Source organism: Rousettus aegyptiacus, unplaced genomic scaffold, assembly GCF_014176215.1.
Source record: "Rousettus aegyptiacus isolate mRouAeg1 unplaced genomic scaffold, mRouAeg1.p scaffold_m13_p_14, whole genome shotgun sequence".
In the NCBI taxonomy this organism is placed as follows: Eukaryota; Metazoa; Chordata; class Mammalia; order Chiroptera; family Pteropodidae; genus Rousettus; species Rousettus aegyptiacus.
The window spans coordinates 58,281,457-58,294,051 of NW_023416289.1; positions in this window are offsets into that span (position 1 = coordinate 58,281,457).

The following is a 12,595-nucleotide window of genomic DNA, read 5'->3' on the forward strand; positions in this document are numbered from 1 at the left end:
GATGTCCAAGAGAAGTCAGACACATACACACCTCCCATAGAATGATGTGCTAACTTACTCTTTAAAAAATAAGAGCGAGAAGAAAGATATTGTGGTACTGAAATAGTGAGTCCCCAAAAATACAATGGCTTAAACCAATGAAAATCAATTTAAATAAAATGAAAAATGGTTTAAATAAGAGAATGACCTCAAAATATGCTCAAGATGTCACATTAAATGGGGGGGGGGGAGCAGATTACCAGATAAAAGATCAGCAGTGACACAGACCAAAAGGTTGATGCTTCTATTGCTGCGATGAGGTCTCTCTCCTTTTGATGATCTGCATTTTCGAAACTATGTACTACTTTTACTTGTTACACATTATTTTACATTTTCAACTGTATCATTTCAGTATTACTATTTTCATAAGGAACAGAATGGTGGCCGGTTCCATGTGATTGCCTCACTCTCATCCTCCCTTCATCCCAGATTGGGGGAGAATTCCAGAGGCCCAAGCGCTGACCCAGCAGACAGAACCTGTCAGAGCCCAGGACTGAAGCGTTGGCATGTTATTAATTAGTGATCAGTGGCCAGCATTTCTCAGAGCGCTTGGAAGACCTCGTCCTTGTAAGCCTCATAAAAAGACTCTGAACGTGGAACTTTGAGCAAGTTCAAGTTTAAGCACAGATTTGCACAAGAAACGATCTAGCCTGCTTCGATCCAGAACAGCAGGAAAGACTCAAGAAAAAGCAAGGAAAGGTCCGAGAACAGAATGCACAGAACGAGGCAAGGGCAGACACAGGCACCAGGACCAGCCCTGCTCCTTAGGAGGGGACGGCAGAGTCTCAAGAGGAAAAGCCAGACGCCTCCATCAGACTCAACTACACAGCACGGATGGGCCACGGTCCGTGTGCCAAACACACTGGGTCATTGCAAATCGATCAACAACCTGCCTGGTTTTTAGCAGAAGAAGGGAAGCAAGCGAGAAGAACCCCGAAGAGTCTGCTGCTCCAGCAGAAACTAGTCCTCTCTGAGTAGACCATGCTTTACAAAAAAAAACCTTTCTATGAAATAAAGCGCAGCTTCTGCATAAGTGTGATGTCCATTTTACTTTTATTTCCTATTTCTGGAAAGGCACGGATTTGGCCATTGATTCTGCATTCGTGTCGACGGCAGTATGGGACAAGAAGAGGTCCCCCCCGGGCCCCGTCCAGCCTCAGGCCTGGATCTGTAACCGCAAAGGGCCACACAGGTGCTGTGAGATTGCAGCGGCTGCTTGCAGCTTTGGAAGGGGGCAAGGCCTCACCTCAGAGCACAGCACACCCCTAGAGATCACCGGCCCTGTACAAGGGTTGGAGTAAAAGAAAATTAACCGAAAAGGAACGAGCAAGGCAAGAAAGAGGAAGAACATCCTTCTAAGGAAACTAGTCTTCACGATTAGGTTATGAAAAAAAAAAAAATACAAAAATGGGAAGGATTATTTTAGCCGTGGCTCAAACAGAGCTCCCCCGACCACAGGGAGAACCGATGCCGGTGAAGCCTCTGCTCAGAGATGCTCCACGGCCTCAACTCTCCCTTGGAGGAGGTGGCATTGCCGTCAAGGCTTCACACATGGGACCTGGCACCCTGGTTCCTTAACTGGAGGGATTTTTAAGGGACCCACTCTGAGCCAAGGGCTGTGTGGAGCTCAGGTTCCCCAGACCCTAACATCTGGCCACCCAGGAGGCACACGCAGAGAAACTAAGTCTCCAGAAACTGCAACAGAGTTTGGACCCCATTCCATGAACTTCTGACTGAGAACAGTATCGCGCTTTATTAAGTGATTTTTTGTTTTTTAATGAGTTTTACTTGACCTGGAACCTCAGAGAGACTCACAGAGTCAAAGAGCTTTAGCGTCCAATGACTTGGGTTTTGTATGTTACAACTGCCCACTCACTGATTTTGTGACCTTTAGTGGGCCGCTTTACTCCCTTTGCTCTCTTTATGCATAATAAAACCCCTCTCCGTCCAATAACATAGAAGCTATGTGACCCAGACTCTTGGTGGCTCTGGGACATCGGTGTTCGTAAGGTCACCCAAGGAGCCTACCAGACATGCAGACACACGCAGACACACACACACACACACACACACACACACACACACACACACACACAGCATTTCCAGTTCCATAGGTCTAGGTGAGGCCTACAGGTGGTCAGAGAATCTCATACCAAAAAACAACCTTTTTCTCATCCACCATTCTGTCAATGAACAAATTTGTAAACTATGGGAGAGAGGAAGTTACCGCAAGTGGTAACAATGAATCGATGGTGTCTGAGTAAAATGACACTGTCATAGAAACGGTGAAAATATATTCTGATGGTAAGTCATGAGCCTGGTGCACAGTGCTGAATAGATGAGTCTTCCTTCTTTTTAATACTTTTTTTAAAATGCCCCATTCTTCTGCTCTAAAATAATAAGTTAGCTATCACTGGTTCAAGCAAGCCGAAAAAAGATTACCCAGGCCCAAGCAAAACGGACGGTTTCACACTCAGTTCTTCTCAAACAGAATTTTGTCCCAACTGCAATCACCTAACCCAAACCTGCAATTTTCCAGCTCACAGGTGACAAAACTGACCAGAAACATGAATATCTACACACACTGCCAGCAGCGAGACCCAGGATGCCATTACATGGGCTTTGGCATCTCGTGAAGTGTCTCTTTGTTTCTGTCATTATGAATAATACTGCGTAAATGCCACGAACAAGATTCAGAAGGACGGGGACAGGAACATGTAACACGGAGGGACAGGGAAGGCGTGTCTGGCTTCAGGCCTCCTTGCGAGAACCCTCCACGTCCGTGAGGAAGGCCAGGAAGATGAGGCTCCATATCTCGGCTCTCAGCCCCGGCGCCGCTGCCGTGTGGGAATAAACAGAGACCAAGCGAGAAGCAGCGAAGGCCCCGCAGAGCTGGCCGGAGCGAGTGGGCCACAGAGGAGCGGGAAATCTGTTCAAGGGAAGAAAGGGGAGGTTTCAGGGGTGCCTAGGCTGGAGGCTGCAGATGAGGAAGCTGGAGGCAGCTGCCTAGAAAGTGGGGTGTCCTACGTGATTGGTTGGGAGAGCGCATCTGGCTTTCTCCAGTTACTCCTAAACTGGAAGCCGGGACAAAATCAGGGAAGTCATCAGTTACCAGTCAAGTCCTAGTTCTTTGGGACCCACTGCCCTGGATTGTTACTAGACCCGCACTGGGGCTTCCTGCAAGGCCAGCTTAGGCGGGCTGGTGGCCTGGGCCGCTGCACGCTGTGGGTCCAACCTCTATTCTCTGGCCATTCACCGTTTGTATATTCAGTGACTTAGTTACACAGAACCACCCGCCCTCCCAGCAAAGGCCCCTAAATAAAGCCCCAGGAAAGTGGGTGGCCACCCCTGGACTCTGCTCTGCAAACTATACCTGTCTCCCCAGGCAGAAGCTGAGACATGGGGGACTTTAGAGCTGGCGGGAAATGGGGTTCAGCTCTCCACTGCCTCATGTCGTAGAGGAAGCTCCTGACCACTGGTCTCCTGACTCTGAGTTCAGGTCTCCCCAGATCGCGAGCTGGAGCCCACCGTTCAGACAGAGACGCCATTATTTATCATGAGTATGTGTGGGTTACCTTTGCATTCACAGAGGCGCCGGCCAAATTCTGGAAGGCGAGCTGGAATGCATTGCACTAACGCCATCAGCCGCGCTAACCCACCATGTCCTTCTCTGCAAAGCTATGGGGCTGGAGGGATACATCCCCAAAGAGCTTTCCAGGCTAACCTACTGTGTCCACCGTGAGCATTTCAAAGGAGATTCCTTTGCTCAGGAGCAACTAAAGGAGCTGCCTATGGAAGGGGTCCCCAAACCCCAGGCTATGGACCAGTACCAGTCCATGGCCTGTTAGGACCTGGGCCACACAGCAGAAGGTGAGCTGCTAGCGAGCGAAGCTTCACCTGTATTTGTAGCCACTCCCCAGTGCCATCATTACCGCCTCAGCTCCACCTCAGATCATCAGGCATTGGCTCCTCATAGGAGTGCCAGTCCCTGGTACCAAAAAGGTTGGGGACCACTGAGCCTATGGAACTAAAACATTCTATTCAGACTGGCCCCTTCCTTACAGCCTGCAGCCCCTGGATTCCATACCACCCTCATGACAAGTCTGCCTTGCCTGAGTCTTGCTAGTAGAATGCAGGTTGGGAAGCCCTGCAAAAACGTTTACCCGGAATTCACTATTGGATGCTCCAACATCTGATAAGAGGATGTATGAGGCTGGCCTCATTTAAATTTGCTGACTTAACTTAAACATTGTTATTTAAGTGCCTTATTGCATCATCTTCCCCCATATTACTGAGGGAAAACACCTGCTAAGTAAGTAGTAAGAAAATCCTGTGAGACCAAAGAGGCCTAGAAATGCACATACATTCGACAAAGAAACGTGGACATGAAATTAATGAACGCAAAAAGACAAAACTTTGGTCAAGTGCAAGTGCACAGTGGCTCGCTTTTCTGTGTCTAGGAAAGAAAGAAAATTATAAAATTGTGGTCAGTCGTGGAAAGCTTCGGTGTTACTCAAGAAAGCATAATATTTGTGAAAAAGTGGAAAGACACCCAAGAAGTGTTTGATGGCCACTGTGAGATGCCACCGAGCACCCTGATGAAACGGCAGAAGGGGCCGGTCATCATCAAAGGCCAGAAGAAGGAGAGAGAATTTGGTGGAGAAGCCGGGTTCCAAACCAAGGCCCGGACAGAATATGGAAGGATGGATATTGTCAAGATCCCAGAAGCAACAGCTGCTGTAGATGGTGAAGCTACAGACACCCTCCCCCGAGACCCACGGAAAACCCTGAAGGAAGGTAATTTACTACAAAACCATTTTTTTAAGTTGATGAAACTAGGCTCTTTCTTTCTTGAATGGATGTCGTTTTATGTGCACGTTTCAGAAGACGAGAAAACGTGCCAAGACATGAAGCCTCTTAAGAGCAGCTAGCACTGATTTCTGGAGGAATGCATAATGAAGGCCTTAGGCTAAAACCCTGACTGGTTTACATATTCTTCCAACGACTTCAGTGTCCTTGAGGGCCTCGCTGGAGAGGAGGAAGGTATTGTCAGCCACGCACCACCTAAATGATAAGACCTGCAGTAAAGATTATGTTAAAGGGTTTTAGTCACCACCCAAAGATTATACAAACAAGATTTTGTGATCGACACGCCTTTATTGACCGGGGACACCCCTTCTAGAACTGTGGATTATGAAGACGACGTCCTAGTAGACGGAACAGTTGCTGTATCTTCAAAGCTTCTCGCACACAACGGGGACCATAACCTGCATCCCCCTTCTCTCGCCTCCTGATCTCACTCTCCCCAAATCTGAACGTCTTCCATCTGTAAGAAATCAGTTTTTAAATTTGCCTCGCTTGTTTTATTTCACTTCGTGTTTTGGGAATGTTTGCGTTTTTAACATGTGTTTTGTTGACTTTTTTATATTAGTGTGATGACATGCAGAACGTACTTCCTTAGCTGTGCCCACACGAACGGACCCACCACTGAATTCGCTAAGTGCCTGAAAAATGAGATGATGTTTTAAATATTTTTGCATCGTGCGGAAACCTTTAGTTGGATTATTATTAAACGTTTGAGTTTCAGCCGTTTCAGGGGATCAGCAGGGATCCTAGGGTGAACTAGAAACGTTCTCATTATTTTTTCCTATTTTAAGTAACGGGATATAGGTTTCTACTCCATGAATATTTACTGTCTCACGTGAGTTAAGAAACAGATGTGTTCAGGGATGATGAGGGATGCCTGAATTATTAGCCTCTTCCATAGTGGAGGAAACTAAAGCACAGGCCATCCCGGTAATGGGTAATTGGCCACCGAGAGCAAGTGGTGGAACCTGGATTTGAACCGCAGCTGCTTCCGGGAGGCGGGCCATACCCACGACGCTGGACTTGCTCTGCGGTCATGCGGACATGTGTGGCGGAGCAGCGAAAATAAAGAATATAACATAATTAACATAACATAATAAATATAATGTAACAATGCAATGTAATGTAATGTAATGTAATATAATATAATATAATATAATATAATATAATATAAAACAAAATAATTAAAACAGAATAAAATAAAACAAAATTAAAATAAAACAAAACAAAATAAAATAAAAATAAAAATAAAATAAAATCACCATGCTAGAAAGGATCTGGTGCATCCAATTATCCAATGTCAAATCTCTCAGCAGGTGAAAGACCCAATGACAAGCAAATGCTTCAGAAAGCGTCGTTTGCTCCACAGCAGGCTCCTCTGCATGGGGCAGAGGGAACGTTCTTAGGTTTTGTTTTTCCAGGAGGATTTACAGCGAAGTCCCCCGCGTCCCAGGCCTTCCCGGGACCTCGAAACCAGAAATGGGCTGCCAGGTGGCGCCAGCATTTGCCACAGCCTGACGACACGGAACGCGGAACGCGGGGCGAAAGCCTCAGGGACGCGAAAGGTTGAGCACGTCAGGGGGCGCTAGCGCGTTTCGCCTTCACGGGCGCCTTCGAGCGCGGCCGCCTCGCAGCCCCGCCGCGGACGGCGCCGACGACCCAAGAACCGCACGCGCCCGCGGACGCGGGAGGCGACCGCCCCTGCGAGGCGGCCACGTGCCGCGCGACCCGTTTCTGACGACGAGCAAGAGGAAGCGACCGGAGAGACGAGGCTGGGAGCCCGGGGGCCTGCGGGGCCGGCGCCGCTCTGCCCCGCGGCTCCCCTCAGCTGAGGCGGGTGGGGGCTCCCTCGGGCTCTGCCTACCTGCGCGGTCAGGCAGTGTCTCCACGGCTCCCTGCACGGTCCCCGCGGCGTCTTCGCGGCTCCCTGCACGGTCCCCGCGGCGTCTTCGCAGCTCCGCTGCCTCGAGCGCCTCGCCGTCGAAGCGCGCGAGCGGCCGCGCCGCGCGCCACTCAGCGCCGCCACCTGCTTCCCGCGCTGAGGCAGCTCCTCCCGGCAGGCAGCGCGCGGGCCGCAGCCGCGCATGCTCCGCCGGGCCCGCCGCCGCCCTCCCCGCGCTGGGGCCGCGCAGAGGCAGCTCCCACCCCCGCCGCGCTCTGTGCAGCAGACCGGGAGACCCCAATAGACGTTTCTTCCAAAAGGACATCGGGATGGCCAACGGATGTATGAAAAGATGCTCAAGGTCATTAATCGTCAGGGAAGTGGAAATTAAAGCCACGGTGAGATACACCACCTCACACCTGTCGGGATGGCTGTCACTCATAAATCAATAACTAACAAGTGCTGGTGAGGATGTAGAGAAAAGCGAACCCTCGTGCACTGTTGGTGGGATCGTAAATTGGTGCAGCCACTATGGAACACAGTATGAAGAGTCCTCGAAAAATTAAAAATGAAGCTGCCATGCAATCCAGCAATGTATGCACCCCTATGTTCACTGCAGAATTATTGGTAATACCAAAATATGGAAGCCACCTAGATATACATCAATAGATGAATGGATAAAGATGTGGCATGCATGCGTGTGTGTGTGTGTGTGTGTATAAAATGCACTATTACAATGGAATATATTCAGCAATAAAAAAGAATGAAAACTTGCCATTGGTAACAACATAGAAATACCTAGAGGGTGGTATGCTACGTGAAATAAGTCAGACAGAGAAAGAAAAATACTGTATGATCTCACTTATACATGGAACCTAAAATAAACGAATGAACAAATTAACAAAATATAACAGAAACACACCCATACATATAGAGAACAAGCCGATGGTTGCCAAAGGGGAGGGGGTGGGGAAGAAAGAAAGAGAAGGAAGGAGGGAAGGAGGGAAGGAAGGAAGGAAGGAAGGAAGGAAGGAAGGAAGGAAGGAAGGAAGGAAGGAAGGAAGGAAGGACTCCTAAAAGACCACAGTGTTTGGCAAATTAAAAATAAATAAATAAAATATGCTTTGTGGGTCTTACTTAGTATGTCATTAGGAAAAGATGGTTTATTTTACGTTTTCTACTTGACGTTCAACGTCACCGGCGTCTCTTCTCTGGAGCAAGTGCATCCATCAGGCCCAGGGCCCGTAATACTTCTGAGGGCCATGAAAATATTTAAATTTCTTTTAGAACCAGAAGAAAACCAACAAAGCCTTTTAGGTGGAAGAAAAAGTTTAAATATCTAATAGTAATAACGTCATCTTTATACCAACATGTAGTAAAATAGGGGTTTTCACTTTTTTTTTTTTTTAATGAAGAAAGAAACCCATGAAGGCAAAAGTTCCGAGAGCCCTCAGAAGTCACACTAGGTCATCACTCTTCTCTCCATACGATCTTCTTCGTGGTCCAAGCACTTGGTCAGTCTCCATCTTACTGCTCTGGGCAGCAGGAGCAAGAGACAAAGGGAGGGAGTCACGGCTGGCGAATACTGCCCGCGACTGGCCATGCGGCGGGCACCGTGTGCACTGTGGCTGGCGTTTTGCAGTCAGCATCTTATGAAATTCTCCGAGAAGTCGCATCCAGTGGGCCATGCTGCAATTGGATCATTAATCTGAAGACAAATGACCCCTGAAATCATCCTGTGTATCGGTGGAAAACGGTTCTATTGATTTGGGTGTAAATCGAGGTACACCCAAATGCCAGTCCAGTCGGTCAGGGACCCTCCCGCCACCCCCACGACCGGCCACTGCCCAGTCAAGGCCTTGGACGTAGTGCAGGCAGGCGGTGCAGACAAAAGGATCCGGCCTCCCGTCAGACACGATTTGTGTCGCACACGCTGTCACCTCTTCTCAAACACACTTTTACTTTCTACTTGGAGAGAAACATCTCGCGTTGCCCCTTGTTGATTTTTCCGCCTGACGTACCCACCCCGACTCGAGACTCCACTTTCGCAATGTCACAGTCTGCCGACTAAACGTCAGCTGTACGAGAAGCGTCGTGTTGACACTGACCCCCCCACCCACCGGCATGTCCTGTGTGTCTGTCACCAGCCAAATCAATCCCACGCTGCTCTGCAGGGGGAAGAAACCAAAACTAATAAATCATTGGCCTGCTCTCTGAGCCCACAGATGGTAAGTGTGGTTCAATGCAGGTAATTATAAAAAAAATGACTTTGGGAGCGAAAAATCAAAACATGGGAGTATGTGTCTAATGGAAAAGGCCTGCAAAGAGATTTGGGAGTTCTAATGACTCCGAGGAGCAGGTGAAAGGTCTCGGGGCCTGACAGGAGCCTGACTGACAGAATCGATCCCTCCTTCTTCCCTCCAGCGTCGCCAGGCCAGGGATCTGCTCGCCTCCGGGTCCCCGCGCCAGGCGGCGGGGAGGCAGGGGCCGGAGAATTCCCTTCCGCTTCAATGTGTTCTCAGAAAACAGCCCCCACCGACCCGTCAATTACCAAGACTGTCAGCCCTGAGAAGGTGTCGGGACGGTGACAAGGGTAGGCTGAGTGGAAAGGTTCCGACTAGACCCATTAAACCCGTCCTTACGGTTCTGCTTCCTGTCCTCTGTGACCGCCTCCTCCAAAAAAAAAAAAAAAAAAAGCGTTTTTTCTTTTTTCTTTAACTTTCACAAGGATGTTATGGTTTCTGCAAAAAAAAGGCATGGATGAAACAAGCATTATTACTTCAGCCGTCATTCATTTCTGTGATGGGTGCTCCCCTCAGCTCTAAGCGCCCTCTCTGTCTCCCAACGTGGACGGCTGATCCATGTACTGGTCCCTCCACCAGTCGGTGATGAGACCATCCCCTCATGATTCAGAATTCTCCTGCTCTAGGTGAGAGATAAAAGATCAAGCCCACCCTTGGATTCCCTTTTTATTATTATTATTATTAGTTTCAGGTGTACAGCATAATGGTTAAGCATAGTTATAACATTATCTCCTGGTTACTCTAGGCCCCCACCTGGCTCTATACATGATTATTGCAATATTATGACGACGTTCCCCATGCTGTCCTCTCCGACCCCGTGATGGTTTCGTAACTACTCATCTGTACCTCTTCATCCCTTCACCTTTTTCCCCCAGATCCCCAACGCCCCTCCTCGCTAGCCGCCACCAGTTTGTTCTCTGTATCTGTGAGTCTTTTTGTTTGCTTTCTTTTGTTCCTTAGATTCCGCATATAAGTGAAGTCATACGGTATTTGTCTTTCTCCGTCTGACTTATTTCACTGAGCATAATACCCTCTAGGTCCATCCATGTCATCACAAATGGTAAGAATTCATTCTTTATGGCTGAATAATATTCCTTTGTGTATATATGTACCACAACTTCTTTATTCAATCACCTACCGATGGGCACTGAGGCGGCTTCTATATCTTGGCTATCGTGAACACAGGGGTGCACAGATCTTTACGAATTAGTGTTTCGTGCAATAGCTGGGTCAAAAGGCAGTTCTATTTTTAGTTTTTTGAGGAGCCTCCATACTGTTTTCCATAGTGGCTGCACCAATTTGCAATTCTATCAACAGTGCCCTAGGGTCCCCTTTCCTCCACATCCTCGCTAACACTTGTTGATTTATTGATGATGGCCATTCTGACAGGTATGAGGTGATAGCTCATTGTGGTTTTAATTTGCATTTCTCTGATGATTAGTGTGACCTTGGGCATCTTTTCATATCTATTGGCCATCACTATGTCCTCTTTGGAGAAATACCTATTTAGGCGTTCTGCCCATTATATTATTGGATTGTTTGTTTTTTGGTGTTGAGTTGTATAAGTTCTTTTTAACTTTTGGCTATTAACCCCTGATCAGATGTATCATAGGCAAATATCTTCTCCCATTCAGTGGGTTATCTTTTCATTTTGTGAGTGGTTTCCTTTGCCGTAGAAAACTTTTTAGTTTGAAAATATAAACAAATGTCCCATTTCTATTTTCTTTCGTTACCCTAACTTGGAGATATATTAGAAAAAAAATTTACCAAGAGCCATGTCAGAGAGTCTACTCCCTGCATTTTCTTCCAGAGGTTTTATGGTTTTGGGTCTTATACTGAAGTCTTTAATCCATTTTGAATTTATTCTTGTATATGGTATGAAAAGGTGGTCCAGTTTTATTTTTTGCATGTATCTGTCCAGTTTTCGCAACTCCACTTATTGATGAGAACATCTTTACCCCATTGTATATTATTGCCTCCTTCATCATAGGTTAAATGAGTATATAAGGTGGATTTATTTCTGGGCTTTTTACTCTGTTCCATTGATCTATGTGTCTGTTTTTATGCCGGTACCATGCTGTTTTGATTACTGCAGGCTTATAGTATAGACATCAAACTAGACTATAAGGCTATAGAGTATTACGGCCTTTGTTTCAAAGACTATTTTGTCCCATATAAGTATTGCTACCCCACCTATTTTTTTTATTTCCACTTGTATGAAATATCTTTTTCTATCCCTTTACTTTTAGTCCATGTGTGTCTTTTGATCTGACGTAGGTCTATAATTTATTGTATTATCTATTGCATTTTTATCATTCATATTTTGATTATTCATATTATTATTATTCATATTATTATCAATCTTAACTGGGTAGAGTAATCTTGGTTGTAGGTTCTACTTCTCATCACTTTGAATATTCCATGCCAATCCCTTCTGAACTGCAAAGTTTATGTTGCGAAATCAGCTGACATTCTTATGGGAGTACCTGTGTGAGTAACTGGCGGCCTTTCTCTTGCTGCTTTTAGGATTCTCTCTTCTTCATCAGTCTTTGATATTTTAATTAGGACGTGGTCTTGGTGTGAGCCCGTTTGGGTTCATCTTGTTTGGGACCCTCTGTGCTTCTTGGACTTGTATGTCTGTTTCCTTCAGTCTGGGGCTGGCTGGCCGTGAGGACTGGCCACACCCACAGGGTATGAGCTGATGTGTGGGGACTGACCCCACAGAGCAGGATTCACCCTGGCAGGCTCCTCTACCTGTTGAGACCACCCTTTGCGTGGGCCGCTTCTGGGATAGTCAGGTGGTGCTCTGCTTTGGTCTGATGTCAGCCTCCAGGTGTGTTGGTTCTGTGGCCCCTTGGAAGGGGCTCCCGAGCAGGCCAAGGTCAGCTGCTGCCTTTGACCATTCAGGGCTATCTGGCAGGAGCTACAAAGCCATCCGGGGGTGTTCCCTAAGTGTGCTTGAGTGTGCCGGACCTGGAGGCGACTAGTAGAGGCCACAGTGGGAACCGAGGCCGATTGCCTCCAGTACCGGGCCAGGGGCAGGTCAGCAAAAGGTCCAGGGCACCTCAGGCCTGAGGCTACCCTCCAGCTGCCCATAAGGCTCTGCAGGCGAAAGAGCCTTTGAGTGGTACACAGATTGGGTAGAGTGGGGGCCTGGGAGTCGCCAGGGTAAAGAGAGCAGATTTCACGTGGCCAGTGCAGATTTGGGTTTGGCGCCAGACCTGAGCCTGGCTCAGATCTCATTGCTGCCGGTCTCGGGCCCGCAGACCCACAAGATTTGTTCAGGAAACACTGCGGCCCATGCTGGCACTGGCTGCCCACCACCCAAAGCTTCTCCCCAGATGCACAGGCTGTGGGAGCCGAGGACTGCGGCCCACTTGATGAATGCACACCAGACGGAGAGTGCATGCTGGGGCTCTTGCCAGGTGGGTGGGGCGGGGTGTCAGGGAGTCACAAGGTGGAGTGAGGTGATCTCCCCGGGGCAATGTAGATGCAGGATTGGTCG